Source organism: Lipotes vexillifer, unplaced genomic scaffold (assembly GCF_000442215.2).
Source record: "Lipotes vexillifer unplaced genomic scaffold, Lipotes_vexillifer_v1.1 scaffold240, whole genome shotgun sequence".
Lineage (NCBI taxonomy): Eukaryota > Metazoa > Chordata > Mammalia > Artiodactyla > Lipotidae > Lipotes > Lipotes vexillifer.
Window position 1 is genome coordinate 9751913 of NW_006797481.1, and position 23535 is coordinate 9775447.

A 23535-nucleotide genomic window follows, 5' to 3' on the forward strand; every position below is an offset into this window, starting at 1 on the left:
CCCGTGTCCCCTGCGTCGGCAGGCGGACTCTCAACCACTGCGCCACCCGGGAAGCCCGCATGTGTCTTTTTGAATCGTGGTTTTCTCCAGGGTGGGATTGCAGGATCATATGGTAGCTCTCATTTTAGTTTTTAAGGAACCCCCATACTGTTCTGTAGTGGTTGTACCAACTTACATTCTCACCAGCATTGTAGGGAGGGTTCCCTTTTCTCCACACCCTCTGCAGCATTTGTTACTTCTAGACTTTTGATGATGGCCATTCTGACTGGTGCAAGGTGATACCTCGTTGTAGTTTTGATTTGCATTTCTCTAATAATTGGCAGTGCTGAGCATCTTTTCATGTGCCTTTTGGCCATCTGTATGTCTTCTTTGGAGAAATGGCTTTTTAGATCTGCCCATTTTTTGATTGGGTTGTTTTTTTTTTTTTTTTGATATTGAGCTGTATGAGCTGTTTGTATATTTTGGAGATTATCTTGACAGTCTCATCATTTGCAAATATTTTCTCCCATTCTGTAGATTGTCTTTTTGTTTTGTTTATGGTTTCCTTTTCTGTGCAAAAGCTTTTAAGTTTAATTAGGTCCATTTGTTTATTTTCATTTTTATTTCCATTACTGTAGGAGACAGGTCCAAAAAGATATTCTGTGATTTACATCAAAGAGTGTTCTGCCAATGTTTTCCTCTAGGAGTTTTATAGTATGCAGTCTTACATTTAGGTCTCTAGTCCATTTTGAGTTTATTTTTGTGTATGGTGTTAGAAAATGTTCTAATTTCATTCTTTTACATGTAGCTGTTCAGTTTTCCCAGCACCACTTATTGAAGAGACTGTCTTTTCTCCATTGTATATTCTTGCCTCCTTTGTCATAGATCAATTGACCATAGGTGCGTGGGTTTATTTCTGGCCTTTCTATCCTGTTTCGTTGATCTGTATGTCTCTTTTTGTGCCAGTACCATAATGTTTTGATGACTGTAGCTTTGTAGTACAGTCTTAAGTCAGGGAGCCTGATTCCTGCAGCTCCGTTTTTCTTTCTCAAGATTGCTTTGGTCTTCAATTTATGAATGTGGTGTATCACACTGACTGAATTGCAGATACTGAAAAATCGTTGCATCCCTGGGACAAATTCCACTTCATCATGGTGTATGATCCTTTTAATATATTGTTGGCTTCAGTTTGTTAGTATGTTGTTGAGGATTTTTGTGTCTATGTTCATCAGTGATATTGGCCTGTAATTTTCTGTTTTTGTGGTTATCTTTGTCTGGTTTGGGTATCAGGGTGATGGTGGCCTCATAGAATGAGGTTGGAAGTGTTCCTTTCTCTGCAAATTTTTTTGGAATAGTTTCAAAAGGATAGGTGTTATCTCTTCTGTAAATGTTTGATAGAATTCACCTGTGAAACCATCTGGTCCTGGACTTTTGTTTGTTGGGAATTTTTAAATCATAGATTCAATTTCGGTATTTGTATTTGGTCTGTTCATATTTTCTATTTCTTCCTGGTTTAGTCTTGGGAGATTGTACCTTTCTAAGAACTTGTCCATTTCTTCTAGGTTGTCCATTTTATTGGCGTATAGTTGCTTGTAGTAGTCTCTTACAGTCCTTTGTATTTCTGTGATGTTGGGCGTAAATTCTCCTTTTTCATTTCTGATTTTATTGATTTGGACCCTCTCCCTTTTATTCTTGATGAGTCTGACTAAAGGTTTATCAATTTTGTTTATCTTTTCAAAGAACCAGCTTTTAGTTTCATTGATCTTTTCTATTGTTTTTGCTAATGTCCCAAGCAAGATATCAGCCTTCAGATGTGTGCTCTTGTATATGTTTGCCACCAGCCTTTATGTCCTAAGAGAAAGCCACAGCTGCCTCCTGCCTCCCCAGGAGACCCTCCAATACCAGCAGGCTAGTCTGGCCCAGGGTCCTATGAAGTCACTGTTTTTGCCCCATGTCCTAGTGTGCACATGACCTTGTGTGCATCCCCCAAGAGTGGAGTCTCTGTTTCCCCCAGTCCTGTGGAGCTCCTGTGATCAAGCCTCATTGGCCTTCAAAGCCAAATGCTCTGGGGGCTCCTCCTCCTGATGCCAGACCCCCAGGCTGGGGAGCCTGACGTGGGGCTCAGTTCTCTCCCATGGCAGAACTGCTGCAATATAATTATTCTCAAGTTTGTGGGTCGCCCACCTGGGGATGTATGGGATTTGATCATATAAGTCAGGGTGCCCCTCCTCCCATCTTGTTGTGATTTCTTGTCTTTGTACGTAGAATTCCCTTTTGGTAGGTTCCAGTCTCTGTTACTGATGGCTGTTCAGCAGTTAGCTGTGATTCTGGTGTTCGTGCAGGAGGAGGTGAGCTCCAGGTCTTCTGCTCCACCATCCTGTCTTTCTTATCTCCTATACTTTAGATGTTGGATGAATGTTTTACTTACTTATGATAGTTGAGTTTGGTAGGATAGTTTTAGCACCGAGTGTTCATGCAGTATGAAATCTCCTGGGAGTAAACTAGGTGCTTTTCTTTAAGCTACACTTTGATTCACCACACTTTCCAAGATGCTCACCTTGTTATGACTTACCTCCTCTTATATGTTTGAATATTGGTAGGGACTGGAATCTAATGTGACTTGGACTATATGATGTGTTATGTAAGATCAAGAGACTGATGTACATGCTTATACACATGGGATAGATAATACCTGATATGTATAATTGTGAATTAATTATGTATGATAAAGCATATGCTTACATATGTGGAAGGGCACATAATGTACAAAGTACATAGTAATGTTAGTTTTTAATGATGTCACTTTTTAATACTTACAACCAGCTGTGTCCACCTCAGATCAACTGAATTAAAACCTCTGGGAACCTGGAAAACTGCATTTGTTTACAAATTTTTCCCACCCCCCCGGGGATTCTGATGTCCTCTCGAATTTGAGAACCTCTGTCCTAGAAGCAAAGGATGTGGTCCACTGTCCTGGAGAGACAACAAGCTCTGAGGGAGGGCAGAGGGGGAGGGACCACCACATACCTGGCTCCACATACCTGTTCTCCTGGGTGCTGCAGAAGGTTCCTGAGAGATTGGCCCAGAGAACCTTTCTTCCAATTATACATTGCCTCCCTCTTCAGAACTGACCTTTACTTAATGCTGGAACTATTGAATGAGCATGGGCACCCCCCAGATTCAGGCACATGAAGCTCAAGGTCTGAATCTATAGAAAATTAACTTCTCTTAAATTAGAAAGATACTGTAAACAATTTTCTAGGATTAACTCTTCTCTACCCCTACAGCTTGTTATTGAGGGGGGTGGTGCTAATTGGGAAAAGGAAAAGTGTCAACGCATGAACTATGACTTAAAGTGTCAGGGGTCTACAGTCTTGTACCCTCCGTCAAAGAAGTTTCTCAGAGCATCTCGGTATCTGCGCTGATGTGCACATACCAAACTCTATAGATCTTCTGTGGATGCACATCTGAAATTCCAGCAAACCACGGGATAATAGCCTAAGAAGTCATTTTTTAACTCAAAAATTCAGTTCTCTACTTATCTTCCAGTCTTCTCACTGGTTAAATTTCTCCAGTCCTTGCCATCCCAGCTGGCCATCAGCCCACCTGATGTCAAACCTGGGCAGAAAGCACTTTGGTCAAAAGCATTTCTCTTCTTCCTTTGTTAGAGGGATATAAAGGCTCAGCTTTTAAACTGTTCCCCAAGTTGAAAAATGTGATATATAAACTCAGTACCAAAGGAATGAAACTTGCCTTAGTATGGATTTAGACATTTTTTTTTACAATTTGTGGGAAAGGCAAAAGAAAAACCCATATTGAATTTCATACAATTTTGATCATATCGTAAAGTGAAAAGCCGCTTTCCATTTATACGAGGAACTCTGATGGGCTTCTGGGTCCCCTAGAAGAAGGTAAAAGCCAAAGAGCCAAGAACAGAGCTGGGCGTTCCCTGAGATACATAGATGTTTCCTGGGAAAAGGAAACTGTGAGAAACTGTTTCAGGGCAAACCACTGCATGGTATTAAAAAAAAATGCAGGCCCTTTGCTTTCCTTGGAAAATTATGTCTTACAGGTTGTCAACTGATCTGAGATGGTGATGTTTGGATTTTCTTTTTTCAGGTGAGTGTTGATCATTTAGGGATGGGAAGGTGACCATGGCAGGATTTTTTGGTCCTGTGGTTCCTCTGGGACAGAGCTCTTAGGGCTTCACAAATTGCACTGATTCAACTATTTGCCAGGTGCCAGGACCTCCACTCGGGGATAAAGAGCAGCTGTCTCACCTCTGGAGTTGGCATGGGCTGGAAGCTTTGAGAAATGAACTCCCGCTGGGCACATGTGCTGGTTTCTATGGCAACAGTCATCGAGGTTTGGGCCAAGGTTATTGGACTTAGTGAGTCCCCACAGAGACTAAAGACAACCCATCTGGTGCCTTCCCAGGAACGATTTTTTTTATCTTCCCCAGCCTGGCTTCTGATAGTCCCTGCCAACTCAGTACAATATTCATGCTTCTGCATCCCAAATACATCCCACAAATTCCAGCTTCTGTCAGGCTGTTGCAAGCTGCAACACGGCATGTTCTGTCTAGCAAGTTGCAAAGGCAGCATGTTTTATTTAACTTGGCTTTCTTGCAACAGAACGTTACTTATGTCAGTTATTATTGTTAACTATAATTTAGTGTGTACCTGTGATCTGCCAGGCACTGTCCTATGCACTCAACATAATTTCATTCTTCAGAACAGTACCACAAAATCAGTGTTACAATCCCATTTCATATTGTTTAACCTCCAAGTGCTTGTGTTTTTTTGCATTATTTTTCCTTGTAGTTGACTGCTAATCTCAGGGTATTGTGGTTGGAAAAGATGGTTGATACGATTTCAGTTTTCTTCAGTTTACCAAGGCTTGCTCTGTGGTCCACATGTGATCCATCCATGAGAATGTTCCATGCGCTTTTGAAAAGAACGTGTATTCTGCTGCTGTCTGATGGAATGCTCTATAAATATCAATTAAGTCCATTTGGTCTAATGCATCATTTAAGGCCTGTGTTTCCTTATTGATTTTCTGTCTGGATTAGCTGTCCATTGATCCGAGTGGGCTGTTAAAGTCACCCATTATTGTTGTTTTACTGTCAGTTTCTCTTTTTTTTTTTTTTTTTTTTTTTTTTTTCGGACTCTCAACCACTGCACCACCAGGGAAGCCCCAGTTTCTCCTTTTATGTCTGTTAACGTCTGCCTTATGTACGGAGGTGCTCCTGTGTTGGGTGCATGTATATTTACAATTGTTATATCTTCTTGGATTGATCCCTTGATTGTTATGTAGTGTCCTTCTTTGTCTCCAGCTTTCTTTTGATTTCTGTTTGCACAGAATACCTTTTTCCATCCCCACTACAGTCTGTATGTGTCTCTAGATCTGAAGTGGGTCTCTGGTAGACAACATATATATGGGTCTTGTTTTTGTATCCATTCAGCCAGTCTGTCTGTGGCTTTTGGTTGGAGCGTTTAATCTGTTTACATTTAAGGTAATTATCGATATGTATGTTCTCACTGCCATTTTGTTCATTGTTTTCTGTTTGTGTTGGTAGGTCTTTTTTCTTCTCTTCCTCTTTTGTTCTCGTGATTTGATGACTATCTTTGACGTTCTGTTTGGATTGCTTTTTCTTATTCGTGTGTGTATCTGTTACAGATTTTTGGTTTGTGGTTACCATGACGTTTTCATATAGCAGTCTATAAATGTACAGGATTGTTTCGAGTCGCTCTCAATTTCAGATGCATTGAGAATATCCTGCATTGGTACTCTCCTCCTCTCACGATGATTGCTTTAGGTTTCACGTGTGTGTGTGGATGATGTCCTACCTTTACTGTACGTCTACCTTTAAAGGGGAGTTTTCACATTTTGTAATTTTCTTGTTTCTACTTGTGATCTTGTCTTTTCTGCCTAGAGACGTTCCTTTAGCACTTGTTGTAAAGCTGGTTTGGTGGTGCTGGATTCTTTTAGATTCTGCTTGTCTGTAAAGCTTTTGATTTCTCTGTCAAATCTGAACAAGAGCCTTGCTGGGTAGAATTTTCCTTTCATCACTTTGAATATATCATGCCATGCCCTTCTGGCCTGCGGAGTTTCTGCTGAAAAAATCCGCTGATAACTTTATGGGGGTTCCTTTGTACGCTATTTGTTGCTTTTCCTTTGTTGATTTTAATGTTTTGTCTTTAATTTTTGTCAATTTGATAACCGTGTGTTTCATCATGTTGATCCTGCCTGGGACTCTGCACTTCCTGGGCTTCGGTGACTGTTTCTTTTCCCATATTAGAGAAGTTTTCAGCTATTATCTCTTCAAATATTTTCTCAGGCCCTTGTCTCTCTCTCTCTTCTCCTTTTGGGACCCCTGTAATGCCAGTGTTGGTGCATTTAATGTTGTCCCAGAGGTCTCTTAAACTGTCCTTAATTCTTTTCATTCTTTTTCTTTATTCTGTTCCACAGCAGTGATTTCCACCACTCTGTCTTCCAGCTCCATTATCTGCTCTTCTGCCTCATTTATTCTGCTACTGATTCTTTCTACTGTATTTTTCATTTCAAATACTGTATATTCTTCAGCTCTGTTTGGTTGTTCTTTATATTTCTTAGTTAAAAATTTCCTGTAACTTCTTGTGCTGTGCATTCATTCTTTTGGATCATCTTTATGATGATTACTCTGAAGTCTTTCTCAGATAGATTGCCTGTCTCCCCTTCACTTACTTGTTCTTCTGGAGTTTTACCTTGTTCCTTTGTCTGGGAAATATTCCTCTGCCACCTCATTTTGTCTAAATCTCTGTGTTTGCAGACTGAGTTCCGCAGGCTTCCAGCTTCTAGTATTCTTGATTCTTGTCTCTGTCCCCTGTGAGTGAGGCTGGTCTGGAGGCTTGCCCAGGCTTCCTGGTGGGAGGAACTGGTGCCTGCCCACTGGTGGGTGGAGCTGGGTCTTGGCCATCTGGTGGGCAGGGCCATGTCAAGGGGTGTGTCTAGAGGCAGCTGTGGGCTCAGGAAGTTTTTAGGCAGCCTGTCTGCTGATGGGTGGGGCCAGCTATGGTGCGGATGACCCAAGCAAGATGTCTGTCTCCTCAAGAGTTCACGTAGCTGAACACTCCCTGAAATATCCACCACCAGTGTCCACATCCCCAGGGAGAGCCACAGCCACACCTCCCCTCAAGACCAGCAGGTAGGTCCTGTTGAGGCTCCTGTGAAGTCACTGCCTTTGTTCTGGGCCTGGTATGCATGAGACCTTGTGTGTGCCCTCCAAGAGTGGAGTCCCCACTTCCCACAGTCCTATGGTGCTCCTGCAGTCAAGCCCTGCTGGCCTTCAAAGCTGAGGAGCCTGGCATGGGGCTCAGAACTCTCACTCCTATGGGAGAGCTTCTGCAATATAATTCTCTAGTTTGTGGATTGCCCACCCAGGGGGTATGGGATTTCATGATATTGCAAGTGTGCCCCACCTACCATCTTGTTGTGGTCTCTTCTTTATACCCTTGGATGCAGAGTATCTCTTTCGGCAGATTCCAGTCTTTTTTATCAATGGCTGTTCAGCAGTAAGTTGTGTTTTTGGTGTGCTCGTGAGAGGAGCTGAGTCCAAGGTCCTTCCACTCCACTGTCTGCTCCAAAGGGCCTTACTTCTGCTGCTAGGATTGGGGAGGATGTATTTTGAGTTTCCTGAGGTCACCCTGAGGTGTACACACTGCTTGCATTTCTCTTTGGTCCATCTCCAGGGACAATGAACTCAGCTAGCCTCTGCTGCTTTCTTGTTTTGCCCCAAAGGCAGTGTTCCACAGAGTAAAACAGTAACCTTGAAAACTAAGATTTTTTTTTTTCCCTTTGTGCTTTGTCAAATTTCACTTGCTCACAGGGGGCTTCATGCAGGGGCCTTGCACCTAGCTTTTCAGACCAGAGTTTCTAGTGTGAAATCACAATCCCTGTTTCACAGATAATGAAACTGAGGGCCCGATAAGCCAAGTAGCACGTCTGATGTTCCACAGTTATATGTGATGGATTCTAGATGGGAACCCAGCTCTTCTTGATTTCACCAAACCCATTCTGTATTTCCATTACTCTGCTACCTACCTTAGACAACAGGTTACCTTTATCATTCTTCTTCGAAGACTTAATAACTTAAGTCATATGTTGTTTCCAAGCTTCTCCTCTGTACTTTAAACCATCATATATCCTTTAAACAGTTCTTTCTCTACCATCCTTTACTGAACCATCTTAACTTTTCCAACTCACTCGGTAAAGGCCTAAATGGGAAAAATTGTCTTAATAAGACTAACAGCAGTTTTCAAATATGCACCTTTTAATGCCACAACCTGCCAAGCTCATGGCCTTTGGGATGTCTCATGCAGATTTCTTTGGGCTATGTTTGTTCTGACTATTATCTTCTGGGTTTCAACCTTCTGAAGGAAGCAGTCATGGGGAGGGGCTGAGGAAAGATGGGTGAAAGAACAGAGATAAATTGTCTGGAATAATTAAACAATCTGATGTATCAGCATGTAGTAGAAATAACAGGACACCATCTTATAAACTATTCTAAAGCAATGGATGAAGAATGCTCACTGAAAATCTTAATTCAATGCTGATCTATCATTTGGGATAAAGGCTGGCATCTTTATCCACTTGCAAAATTTTGCCAATTGCCAGCATCCCAAGCCAATGATCACAGCAAATAGGCTGCCTCCTAAGTAAATTTCACATCTGCAAACTTGATTATTGCATTTTTTCAGGCATTAACGTGCAAAAAGGCTGAGAATATTGCAGCCATCTCTCAGTGCGGTGGTTTTAGTGACAGGGCTGGAGCTGGTTTCCTCAGTTTATAAGGTTTTCCTTTCTCTAGGCAGGGGGTTTATTTATTAGCCCATCTACTTTTTATTGGGCTTCTTGGGTTTTGCTTTTGCTAACAGGTTGGCCTCCATTTACTGGAGACCCCAGAGAAACACCACACTCCTGGACATAAAATCAGGAACACAGAAATTATCCAGTAGCTCCTTCTGCAAAAGGCCAACTTTACAATTCACAATAAGTGAGGAATGACACCAAATCAGCAACAATTTAGTCCTTGTCAGAATCATTCAGTTTTTTTAAGTAGAAAATAAAATTCAGATTCGTTACTCTGCTTTCTAGACACAGGGTGTTCTGATCCCATCCTATCTTCCCCGCTCTTCCCTTCACGTAGAAAAAGTGCTTTGCTCTGGTCTAATGACAGCAAATATTTATCCAACTATTATTGTGTGCCAGGCACTGTGTGAAAAGTCATTTGCATGGATTATCTGGAGCTACTCCCAGCTGCCCATGAGAAAACTAAGGCACAGAGAGGTTGGCCCAGCATCACACAACCTCCTCGAGGCAGAGTCAGAATTTGAACCCTGGAAAGTTTGACCCCAGGGGCTGAGCTATTTACTGTGACATCACTCTGCTTCTCAAGCCACCCAGGACAGACTGAACTTTCCCTCCAGCCACCCAAATTTTGACCTTCAAAGCCCTGCTAAAACCCTACTCTTTCATGACACCTTCTTTGACCACTTCAGGGCCACAGCAAATTCTCTCTCTTTGGCTCTCCTCAACCATTTGCTGTTACCACACTGATTCTGGCAGTGACACTCTGCTGCCTTCTGCTCTGGGACAGTGGAGGATGGTGGAAAGAATTGCTCCTGAATCCCACAGACTTGGATTCCAAACCCACCTTGGGCACTTTTAGCTGGATGACTGTCCATTCATTCACCATCAAGTATACATTCAGCACCTAACATATGATAGACTCTGGGGTCGCAGTGGTGAGCACAACACAAACCACTCCCTTGTCCCTTTAGAACTTTCCTAGATCTTGGGCAAGTGACATCATCTCTTTGAGCTTCAGTTTCCTCATCTCTAGAATGGGAATGATAATACCAATCTTATATGCTCTGCTCATAACAGCCCAGAAATATCAAAGTACCCTGTAGAGTGCCTGGCATACCAGGTGCTCAACAAATGGTAGCTGTTGTAATAACTACCATTATAACTGTTCAGTTCTTTTAGCTTCAGTCTTATTCCCCAACAAGGCTTCTCTCTCTGTCAGGATTTGGTGAGCTGAAAGAGACAGTCACAAGGGTGAGGTGCCCGCAGCTGCCAGTAATCAAGAGTTGATTGCAGCCCATGGGGCTGCTCTTCCTTATGGGTAAGGCCAGCCCAAAACCTAAAATCCTGGGGCTGATCCAACCTGATTAGCATTTTCTATCAGCTTCTGTTGGGCAGTAAGAACTCCCCAAGTCATCTCTTGTTGGCATTGTTCAGACTTTCTGCTTTAAAGGGAGATGGCTCTCCAAGCCCCAAACATTAACCATTTAATTCACCCATAAACTCTGGGCCCCTCGCAGCCACCCTTCCATGATACAGAAGTTCCTTGCGGCCACAGCTAAACAGCTTAGAAGTAAGAGCATAGCTGCCCTCCCTTCCATGCTTGTTTCTTGCCAGCTCCCAACCCTGAACTCTGCACTCCAGTCATTCCAAACCTCTGGCTACCTCCCTGATACACCCTGCTGCTTCTCTCCCCTGTGCCTTCGTCACTCATCTCATTTCCTCATTCCTTCCCTTGCCCACCTGGTAAATTCCCTCTCAGTTCAGGCCAACCTCATAAATGAAATCTTCCCACATTCACCCAGGTGGAGTTGACCACACTCCTCCTTGGTCCTGGTTCCTTCCATCCTTCAGGATACTTAAAGAAGATAAGGGAGAGGGTGCCCACAAATATATCTGATGTCAGCCACGGACCTGACACACTATGGGCACTCTGTGTAAACTCACTCTGTTGTTTGCATAATCTTTCTCCCATTAGATTATAAGAAAGTTGAAGACATGCTTCACTTTTTTAATCACAGCATCCCTGATGCCTGGCACTTTGTAGGTGCCCCCCAAGGATGTTTATAAATTTAAAATCAACTCACACAATAGTTGACAATAATCAACGTCTACTATGTAAGTATACAAGTGGTTAACCAGCAACCGAGCAGTCTCTATGCCTTCATCATTAGCCTGAGCTCAGGAGGCCCACATTTAAGGTCAGCTTTAAGGGCTGGAAATAACAAAAAGAAGGGAGAAAAAATAAAAAGCTCTCACTTACTGAAGTAAACATCAACTGCAAAAAGAAGGCAAGAGATAAGAAAGGGATATAAAGATTATAGTGATATCCTGGAGAATTCCATCCAGGCAGTCTCACTGCTGTGTTCTCCTGGCTGGATGGGTGGAGGTATAATTTATATGCCCAGACATCATCATCCTGATTTTTTTTTAAAGGTGATAAGTTGTTTTAATCAACCTGGCTTTTTTCCCCATGTCTGACACAGTTCTAAGCTAGAAGGCCATTTCCTGCAATTCCTCCTTCTATTTGGCTGATATATTATGTTCTCTTCCAAGTTTTTCTCTTGAGAGCATCCCCCTTGTATTATTTTTCTTCTCAGTTCTTATAATGAAAGTTTTGCAAAGTATGACAACTGTTTTTATTTCTGATCTAAAAGGGAGATAGATGGTACAAAATAGAAAGAATATGAGTACAGCTGGAATGATTTTTGAGCAAAATGTGTTCTTAGCAGACAGACATCATGCAAATTATAGAAGCCGGAAGTCACTGCAATTAGGGCACAGCCCCTCAATTGTGAGAAGGCCCTAAGAAGAAACGAAATGAAGCCTGCCCTGCCTCACTTAGGTGATCTGTCTTCTCCTCCTGCTGCTTTATAAATTACTGTCTTTTTTTTTTTTTAAACGAAGACTGCATCCATGTTTTTGTTGGGCACTGTGCTAGCTACACTGTCAGCACACAGTAAGGTTTTATCTTGATTAATAGTAATAATAATCATGCAACGTGAGAAAGTTTCAATCAGTTTCCCACAGCTTTATCTGTCAGCTCCTTTGCACCTTCCCTGAAGTTGCCAAAAAGAAAAAGAATTCATTTGTACACACATCCACCCTGTGCCTCAACCACCCTACTTTCTTTATATGCCAGATGAATTTCTCAGGGATGCAAGGTGCGGGGAGGAAAGCACTGCAATCCTGAAGCTCTATTCAGAACACATCTCTAACTCTGCTGCATGTCCTTGAGCAAGTCACCCAATGTTCTCAGATGGTTCTGCCTCCTTGCCTGCAAACACTGGGGCTTCCACCTCTGGTTGTCTGCCCTGTCAGATGGCACTGCCTTGGGACCAATCACACTGACCAGTGAAATAACGCTGCCCTTCTGATCTCCCACAGGGTTTCTTATACTTGTCTCTTGCAGGGAAGGGGTTTACAACAATGCTGATCATATTTGCTCATCGAATGACCAACCTGAACTGAACTGATCCTCTGTGGTTAATCTGTCATTCATTCCTAAATGCTCAGCCCAACAGTCATCTCGTCTTAACTTCTCTCATGGGACCACCTTGTATTACACACACACACAGACACATGCCTTCTGTGCCGTCAACAGCCCAATGTTTAGACTTCAACTTCATACTTGCTTCCTGTCTGGATTCACCCCAGGTTCACAAGGATGGTTCAACATAGACAGATCAATCAATATGATGTACCCCATCAACAAAAGACAAAAGCTACATGATCATCTCAATAGATGCAGAAAAAGCATTTGATAAAATTCAACATCCATTCATGATAAAAACTCTTACCAAAGTGGGTATAGAGGGAACATACCTCAACATAATAAAAGCTATTTATAACAAACCTACAGCCAATATAGTACTCAATGCTAAAAAGTTGAAAGCCTTCCCACTAAAATCAAGACAAGGATGCCCACTCTACCACTTCTATTCAACACAGTATCGGAAGTTCTAGCCACAGCAATCAGACAAGAAAAAGAAGTAAAAGATACCCAGATTGAAAGAGAAGAGGTAAAATTGTCATTATCTGTAGATGGCATGATACTATATATAGAAAACCCTAAAGATTCCACACAAAAACTACTAGAACTGATAAATTCAGCAAGGTAGGGGGATACAAGATTTACATACAGAAATCTGTTAAATATCAGAAAGGGAAAGTTTAAAATACCTTTTAAAATCACATCAAAAAATATATATACTTAGGAATAAACCTGACCAAGGAGGTGAAGTGAAAGACTTACATGCTGAGAACTAAAAAACATTGATAGAGGAAACTGAAGATGATTCAAAGAAATGGAATGACATCCCATGCTCTTGGATTGGAAGAGTATTGTTTAAGTGGCCGTACTACCCAAAACAATCTACAGATTTAATGCTATCCCTATCAAATTACCCATGACATTTTTCACAGAACTAGAACAATAACCCTCCTAGACTTCAGACAATACCACAAAGCTACAGTAATCAATATGGCATGGTATTGGCTCCAAAACAGACATATGGATCAATGGAACAGAAGAGAGAGCCCAGAAATAAACCTACACAGCTATGATCAATTCATCTTCAACAAAGGAGGCAAGAATATACAATGGAGAAAAGACAGTCTCTTCAGCAAGTGGTGTTGGGAAAGTTGGACGGTGCATGTAAATCAGTGAAGTTAGAACATATCCCCACACCATACACAAAAAATAAATGGCTTAAAGACTTAAATATAAGATACGATAGCATAAAATTCCTAGAAGAGAACATAGGCAAAACATTCTCTGACATAAATCATACCCATGTTTTCTTAGGTCAGTCTCCCTTAGAAATAAAAGGAAAAAATAAACAAATGGACCTAATCCAACTTACGAGCTTTTGTACAGCAAAGGAAACCATAAACAAAACAAGAAGGCAGCCTGCAGAATGGGAGAAAATATTTGCACAATGCAACTGACAAGGGCTTAATTTCCAAAATATATACAAACAGCTCATAAAACAAAAAAACAACCCAATCAAAAAAGGGGTAGAAGACCTAAATAGACATTTCTCCAAAGAAGATATACAGGTGGCCAATAGGCATGTGAAAAGATCCTCAACATTGCTAATTATTAGAGAAATGCACATCAAAACTACAGTGAGGTACCACCTCACACTAGAGTGGCCATCATTAAAAAGTCTACAAATACAGGCTTCCCTGGTGGTGCAGTGGTTGAGAGTCTGCCTGCCGATGCAGGGGACACGGGTTCGTGCCCCAGTCTGGGAAGATCCCACATGCCGCGGAGTGGCTGGGCCCGTGAGCCATGGCCGCTGAGCCTGTGTGTCCGGAGCCTGTGCTCCGCAACGCAAGAGGCCACAACAGTGAGAGGCCTGCGTACCGCAAAAAAAAAAACAAAAAAAACTGCAAATACATAACATGCTGGAGAGGGTGTGGGGGAAAGGGAACCCTCCTACATCGTTGGTGGGAATGCAAATTGGTACAGCCACTATGGAAAACAGTATGGCAGTTGCCATATGCTCCAGCAGTCCCATTCCTGGGCTATATCTGGATAAAACCCTAATTTGAAAAGATACATGCACCCCAATGTTCATAACAGCACTGTCTACAATAGCCAAGACATGGAAGCAACATAAATATCCATTAACAGATGAATGGATAAAGAAGATGTGGTTTACTCAGCCATAAAAAAGAATGAAATAAGCCATTTGCAGCAACATGGATGCAACTAGAGATTATCATACTAAGTCAGACAGAGAAAGAAATACTGTATGATACCACTTATACATGGAATCTAAAATATGACACATGAACTTATTTACAAAACAGAGACTCACAGACATAGAAAACAAACTTATGGTTACCAAAGGGGAAAGGGCTTGGGAGAGGGATAAATTAGGAGTTTGGGATTAGCAGATACAAACTAGTATATATAAAACAAACAAGGTCCTACTGTGGAGCACAGGGAACTTACTCAATATGCTGTAATAAACCAAAATGGAAAACGAAAAATAAAAAAAAGATCACCAGGTTTAGAAGCGAATAACTGAGGAGACCCAAGGAAAAGAGATTATTCCCATTAGTTTCACCAAAAATTCTGAGATTGAGCCTCATTGGCTAGCTTAGGTCACATGATAATCCCTGAACCAATCACTATATAGTGACATGGATAGAGTGTCCTCATTGATGATATGTCAGAAGGGAGAGTGGATGTAACCAGGTCAGAAAAAGGAAGAGTGGATGAACAAGCAAACCTACACAGTTATCTCACCAGTATTTAGCATTCGTTAGGCACCTCTGGTGTCCTAGGCACAGCCAAGAAACAGCAGTCAGTGCTGTGTTGGGTTTTTATAAGCACTCAGCAAAGACAGCCACAAAAAATCTTTCTCCTCTGATACAGCCCCCTCCCTCAAAGTCATTCCAAGGAAGGAGAGTAATTTATTCCAAGAGCAGCGTGACTTAGATTTCCTAGTCATTGTGACTGAGACATTTTAGGAACCAGGATCAAAATTCAGCAGTAAAAGTTGGAAGGAAGTAGGTAAAAATACCTCTACTTGCAAATGATGAAACTCAAAAGAATCATGGGTAAAACTACTAATAAATATTAAAAGAATTTAGTAAAATAACCAAATAGAAAATTAACATACTTTGCCAGCTATTAAAGTATTGTCCCTTCAGCTCCAAACCCACCCATGTATACTCAGCTTTGTGAAGCAGAAATGGGATTCTACAAACCCAATTTCAGTTTTGTCAGTTAAATGAATAATGAATTTATTATTACTAGATCTTACAGGTCATGTAAACCTGTGAGATCTCTTTATGTAAAGTGTCAGTACTACAGATTTGGACAGATTTTTCTGTGTGGCTTTTAACAGTAGGGGGCCCTAGAGGGAGACCACAGGGCTGGAGGAGGAAGAAGGGACTCACTTTTCCCTGTTGGCTTCCTGCCTACTTCCTATTCCTGTGAATGTCTCCAAGCAATGAGCCCTCACTCTAGTAGCAGCAGTGGGATCCAATTTTCAGTTTCTCCAAGAATTACAGAACCAGCCTCCTCATGTACCCTTCAAAAGACACCAGGTCCAGCCAGTCCATGTCCTCTCCTCAGAAGTCCACTTCCCATAGGCCCTTTCTCTGAGCTTGGAGAGGCCCGCACCAGCCCAACAGACCCCTCCTCAAAGTCCAAGTGTCAGCTCTGCAGGACCCCACCCCAAACTTCTAGATTTAATAACTTCATCCTCTTCCCTTTTTACCAGCCCTATGGGCAGTAGCCGCTTCCTGAAGTGCCTTCCTCTGTGACACCTTGGTGTTCTTTTTTAATCTTTTCAGTTACCCACTTAACATCTTTATATCAGTTAGCAATTAGTTGTATGAAATAATCTGTGTTAAAATAATTGTTTCTATCTCTCTCGTCTGACCCGACCTTGCTTGATACCTATTGCAGAAAGCAGCAGACTTCACATATACAAAATAACCTATTAGAAGATGTAAGGGAAGAGAAGATAAAACCCATTCACAATAGCAAAGGGGGTTAAAAAGTAAGATAAAAAAAAATTTTTTTTAAAACCTAGGCATTGGGGCTTCCCTGGTGGCGCAGTGGTTGAGAGTCCGCCTGCCGATGCAGGGGTTGCGGGTTCGTGCCCTGGTCTGGGAGGATCCCACATGCCGCGGAGCGGCTGGCCTGAATTTCCCTGTTGAGTATTAAATTTTTGGAGAAAGAGAAATGGATGGATCCTTCCTTGTGCTGGGGACATTTCTCCTTAACGCTGGGCATTAACCTCATAAGAAATGTGCATAACCTGTATGAGGGAACCTACAAAATACTCCTGAAAACAAAATTTGTTTGAACCAATAGAAAGACATGTTCTTAGACAGGAAAACTCAGCATCATAAGGACATTTATTGTGATCCCAATAAAGATTCAGTTAAGTTTTATTTTTTTCTGAAGCTAAGCGAGTTGATAATAAAGTTCATATGGAAGAATAAAAAAGCAAGAATATCCAAGAAAGCTCCCCAAAACAAAGAATAATGGTGAGGTAAGGGCTAGACCTACTGGATATTAAAACATATTATAAAGCCTTTATGAATAAAACGGTGTGCTATTATATCATTGACAGGCAGACCAGTGATCCAACAGAAAACCCCAAAATAGATCTAAGCATATATGGCAATTTAATACTTGATGACGACAGTATCTCAAATAAATGGTAAAAGATAACGTTTTAATAAATGATGTTGAGACTACTAGATGACCATATGGAAAAAAACAAAATATTCATTTCTCAAATTCCAAACGGAGTAGAGATTTAAAAGTTTTAGGATAAATTCCAAACGGAGTAGAGACTTAAAAGTTTTAAATAATAAATGGGGAAGGGACTTCCCTGGTGATCCAGTGGCTAAGACTCCGTGCTCCCACTGCAGGGGGCCCAAGTTTGATCCCTGGTCAGGGAACTAGATCCCACATGCTGCAACTAAAAGATCCTGCATGCCGCAACAAAGATCCCACACAGGGCAATGAAGATCCTGCATGCCGCAACTAAGATCTGGCACAGCAAAAGTAAATTAAATTAAATTAAATTAAAATAAGGAAAATCTGTCCTAGCTATGACTCAAAACCTAAAAGCAATAAAAGGAAAGATATATACATTTAAGGACATTTTTTAAAAAGGTTTTGCACAACAACAACAAAAATCCTATAAAGTTAAGAAAATTGCAAGCAGGGAAACTATTACAATGAATATCATAGACAAAAGACTAATATTCCAAATATATGAAAATCTAAAATTAAGAAGAAAAAGACTAACAACCAAATTTAAAATAAGCAAAGTATATGAACCAACAACCCAAAACCTTTAATTAAATAAAAAGATATTTGACCTTGTTCAAAATAAGAGCAAATAAAACTACATGCATATGACAAAAGTCGTATCTAGCATATAAAAAGAATTTCTAAAATAAAGAAGCAAAACAATCTAATATGATATAAAATGGGAAAAAAAAAACGTTAACAGGCATTTCACAAAAGAAGATATTCGAATGACTATGAAAAGGTACTTACCACCACTAGCCATTAAGGAAATAACAAATATGAATCATAATAAACCATCATTACATATCCACCAGAATGGCTAATATTTTAAAAGACTAATAACAAATTTTGGCAAGGATGTGGATCAGTGAGAGCTCTCATAGGCTGCTGATCAGGCATAAATTGGCACAACTATGTTGGGAAACTATTTGGCAGTGTCAGCTAAAGATAACATGAGTCTACCCCATGACCCACAAATTCCACTTATAAATAAATACCCAAGAGAAATAAGTGTAGATGTCCAAAAATGGACAAAAATTCTCATACCAGTGTTACTCAAAAAAGCACCCCCCCCAAAAAAACCCTGGAAAACCTAAGTGCCCATCCACAGAATAACTATAATTTATTTAATCATACAGTGAAATACTACACAGTAGTAGATAATAACCAACATGCTACATATAACCACGTGGATGAATCTCACAGATGCTCAATGAAAGAAGCCAGAAATAAAATCATGCTGTGTGATTTATTTATATGAGGAAAAGGTATCCATGGTGCTAGAAATCAATACTAGTTAGTTCTGGCAGCACTGTTGACTGAGAAATAGCAGAAAGAAGGCTTCCAGCTTCTGGAAATATATCTTGATCATGATGATAGTTACAGATGTGTATGTAAATAAAAGTATATCAAACTTTACACTAAAATTAGTTCACTGTACATACTTTGTATGTTAGACCTCAATGAACTTCAAGGATACCAGAAAAAGAAAAAAATACTATTTCTCACCTATTAAACTGGCAAAAATTTAATAAGTTTGACAACACTCTCTGTTGGTGAGGTTATGGTGAAATGGGCACTTCATACATTGCTGGATTGCCGGTACAGCTTTTATGGAGAATTTGGCAATGTCTAGCAAAATCACATATGCATCTATCCTTTCACCTCACAGTTACACTTCCAGGAATCATTACTGTCAAGAATACAAAATGATGGTGTATAAAAATATTTATCGGGGCACTTTTTGTCATGACAAGATTAGAAACAAGATCTATACTCATCAACTGGAGGTTTGTTGAAAAAACAATGAAATTTCCATATAATGGAGGATCATGCAGTATAAAAGAGGATATAGAATGCTTTCCTGGTTATATTCTTCAGTGATAAAAGGTGCAGAATGCTCTTTGGAGTATGTGATTTGAAAGGGCAGGGAGTGTCGTGGTTTAAAGATAGCTATGAATTCGTTCACACGCCTTTCGTCCAGAATTGTGACATCTTTTCCTGCCTTTTGAATCTGGGCTGGCTTACGACTACTTTGAACAATAGAATATGGTGGAAATGACACTCGATCAGTCAGACTCTAGCCTTTGAATGGACCGTCAGCTTCCCCTTTACTCTCTTAGAACCCTAAACCATCATGTAGGAAGTCCTACTACCCTGCTAGAGAGACCACCGCATAGCCCTGAAACCACCTGGAGAAAGAGGAGGGCCCAGCTGCGCCCACATTTCCAGCCATCCTTTGCCAAGGCACCTGGCACGTAAGTGAGTTGTCTTAGATCCTCCTGGCCAGCCCAGCCCAGTCAAGCCCAGCCACCACAAAAATATCACTGACACCACATGGAGCAGAAAAGTTGCATGCAGTAGTAATATGCATATTTTTATTTTTAAAGTGTTACATGTATTTTGTAGCAAATAATCAGTTGGACATCACTAGGAATCCAAATGTCGAAAATAAAGAAGTATAAATTAAAGACCCCATGAAGTTAAATTTGAATGGAAAATATCAGTATGTACTCATATTTTTTCTGTTTCTAATAATAAGTATTTCCTAGTTCTGTCCATTGAAAAGGCATAGAAGCAATGACAACCCGGTGGCAATGAGCAACACGAGGGCCCAGATCACACTCTCTAGATATCATTACCCACAAAAAGGCACCAGGACTTCTCATAGAAATGACTGAATCCAAGCCTGAGGTTGGAAATACACACATTAGCCTAAGGTGTCTTGTACCAGGAAGGCAAAGAAGCTATCGAAGACAAATAGAGTCATGCCAAAAGTCATAGGAGCCAAATCAAAGAAACATAGTGGCCTAAGATGACATCATGTGAGAAAAAGAAATCATGACTGCACTGGATTGAAACATATCAAATATATAAACATTCATGAGTTTGTCGTGATACTAAAAAAAAATAAAATCTCATTCATCACCACTGGAGGTTGCTAAGGTACCAACTTATTACTCTAAAAGTTGATAAAGTGAAAAGATCAAACATTTAACTTTGCCTTTTCTGTATGAATTCTGTTTCAGAGTACTGAAAAGCTTACTGGGGGAAAGTTCTTCCATACAGAAAAATCCCAGGTAATAAAGTCAGAAGGAGTGGGGAAATTTGAATATCACCATTTGGCAACCCCATTGAAATAACAGATTTAGGCAATAACTATGAATGGATGCTAAAATTCATTAGCTGTAAGGTTGATGGAGAACATCACAATGGAGAGATCAGGCTGACATCACTTACACACAAGTCTATCTTTGCAACACTAAAAATGGGAGAAGCACACATATGCTTCCTGATATATTACAATACAAAACATATAGCTACACCTGTGAACCTATGAAATGGCTCCTTTCAAAAAAAAAAAATGAACCTGAATCTGCTCAATCTCTAGATACAGCTGCAAGATAACAGGAAATACCAGGAATAGAGTAACAAGCTAAATGACATAATGAGAAAGTAATCAACCAAATCCAGAATGTGGAATATTTTGCAAGCCAAATGTTCTAGTACCTCCAACAAATAAAATGGCATGAGGGGTGGGAGAGATGGGTAAGAGAGTCTGACAGAGATATGAAAACCAAATGCAATATGTAGACCTTTTTGAGATCCTATATAACTAACTGCAGAGTGACTCGGGGGAAAAAAAAAACCTCTCTTTTGAGTTTATCAGTTTCTTAGTTAACAGGGTGAAAGTTAAACATTTACCTACCTTATAACCTAGAAATTCCATCCCTAGTTTTATACCCAAGATAAATGAAAATGTATATCCACAAAAAGATGTGTACAAGAAAGTTCATAGTCATTATTCATAATAGCCAAAAAGTTGGCATCGGGGGGTGGGGGAGATGCCCATCAACAGAAGAATGGATTAAAAAAGAGGGTGGTAGGGCTTCCCTGGTGGCACAGTGGTTGAGAATCCGCCTGCCGATGCAGGGGACGCAGGTTCGTGCCCCGGTCCGGGGAGGATCCCACATGCCGTGGAACGGCTGGGCCCGTGAGCCATGGCCGCTGAGCCTGTGCGTCCGGAGCCTGTGCCCCGCAATGGGAGAGGCCACAACAGTGAGAGGCCCGTGTACCGCCAAAAAAAAAAAAAAAGAGAAAGGGGGGGGGTGGTATATTCATACAATGGAATACTAGTTCTTAACAAAAACGAATGAATTACTGTATACACAACATGGGTAGATCTCACAGATATGCTAAATGGAAGAATCTAAACACAAACCAACATAGTATGATTCCCTTTATATGAAGTTCTAGAATAGGCAGAACTAATTTATGGTGAAAAAAGTAAGAAAAGTGATTGCCTCTGAAGGAAAGTTGACTGGGATAAAAGTTGACTGGACTTTCTAAGGTGATGGGAATGTTCTATATCTTGATAGGAATGTGGATTACAAGAGAGTATGCATTTGTCAAAACGTGTGGAAATGTACACTTAAGATTTGCAAACGTCACTCTTAAGTAATTTTTTAAAAAGAACTATAAACAAATGCTAGCTGTAGTCAAGAGGTTTTCTTTTCACAGTGGTAGATATTAGCAATTCTAAAACCACTTTCTATATATTCTAGGCTTGAACAAATAAGTAAATACTTTGAGGATAACATACATTGAGGGCCAGGTTTCTTAGGATTGGAGGATAGAGATAACAAATGTGGAACGGGGAACAACTAAAATGTATTGATTGGGACTAGAGGCATCAATGTTAATTTATAGGTTTTAATATAATTTTAATACTTTCTGGTTTTATAAATAAAATACATGTGTATACATGCATCTCCTTTCTCTGTCCACTGAGGCATCACCAAAGGAATAACAGTAGCAGTGAGCACACCTAGCATCCAGAGCTTGGCTTCTAAATACTATTCTCCATTAAAAATAGTAAGAACTTTTTGAAAAAGCTGAATCCAGATCTAGAACAGGGAAAACACAGGGGATCCTAGAACACCTTGTTGCACCAAAAGTTAAGGAAGTGCTCAAAGAACAAGGAGCTCCCCACTAGTTACTTATTAATTAACTGTACAATGGAGAAACCTGGGGACACTATCTTAACCATATGAATCTTAACCAAATGATCAAAGTCAACATCACCAAGATCCTCCTGATATGATGCACTGAGACCAACACATCACTGCTTTGGCATTACCGTCAAAAAGGCACAACTTAAAACTCATCATAAGGAAACTTCAGACAAACCCACATTGGGATATTCTACAAAATAACTGGCCTGTACCCTTAAAAAAACATGACAAGGTCAAGAAAGACAAAGACTACAGGGACACAACAACTAAATGGGTGATCCTGGATTGGGCCTGGACTGGAAGAAAAGACTTAACTATAAAAAGAATTATTGGGAAAATTGCCAAATTTTGCATGTGGACTGAGGGTAGATAATAGTATTATACCAGTGGTAACTTTCTGGCTCTTGATAATTATACTGTAGTTATATAAGAAAATGTCTGCTTTCAGAAAATGCACACTGAAGTGTTTACTAGTAAAAGGATATGATCTGCAATATACTCTTCACATAATTCAGAAATATATATATAAGTAGTAAATCAAATAGAGCAGAATGTAAGCATTTGGCAAATTTAGGCAAAGGGTATAATGAGAGTTACTTGCACTATTCGTGCAACTTCGTTGTCAGTTTTAAATTAATATATTTTTAAAATATAACAAACCCCCAAAATAATCCTTTTGTAAATCAGAGAGATGAATACCGACAGGGTTAGATGATCTTTAGCAATTCCTGGTAATTCTGAGTGTGTGATAATGACATGGTGACTATGTTTAAGTCTTTGCTAGTTAGAAATACTGAATTATTTGTGGGTGATACATGATGTCAAAAATCTGCTTTAGGGCTTCCCTGGTGGCGCAGTGCTTGAGAGTCCGCCTGCCGTTGCAGGGGACGCGGGTTCGTGCCCCGTTTCGGGAGGATCCCACATGCCGCGGAGCGGCTGGGCCCGTGAGCCGTGGCCGCTGGGCCTGCGCGTCCGGAGCCTGTGCTCCGCAAATGGGAGAGGCCACAACAGTGAGAGGCCCGCATAACGCAAGAAAAAAAAAAAAAAAAAAATCTGCTTTAAAATATTCCAGTAAAAACAAAGAGTGAGGGGATAGATAAAAAGAATGGTTGAATACTGATAAATCTGGGTGATGGGCAGAGGGAACTTCAGTACACTATTCTCTTTCTTGTTGCACATAACTGAAATTTCCCATTAAAAAAAAAGTTTGCCATATACATCAGGAAAGCATTCTTCAAGTAATGGAGAGGGAAGCTTATCACCTGGGTCCCAGTTTCCACTGTGCGGTGGCCTCAGCAGGAGCCTGGGCAAGGTGAGGTCCATCTGGTTAACTCTGCCTGGTCATTCACAAAATGAGGCTCAAGGCTGCCTGTCTGTCTCACTGCCAGGGCTCTTCCG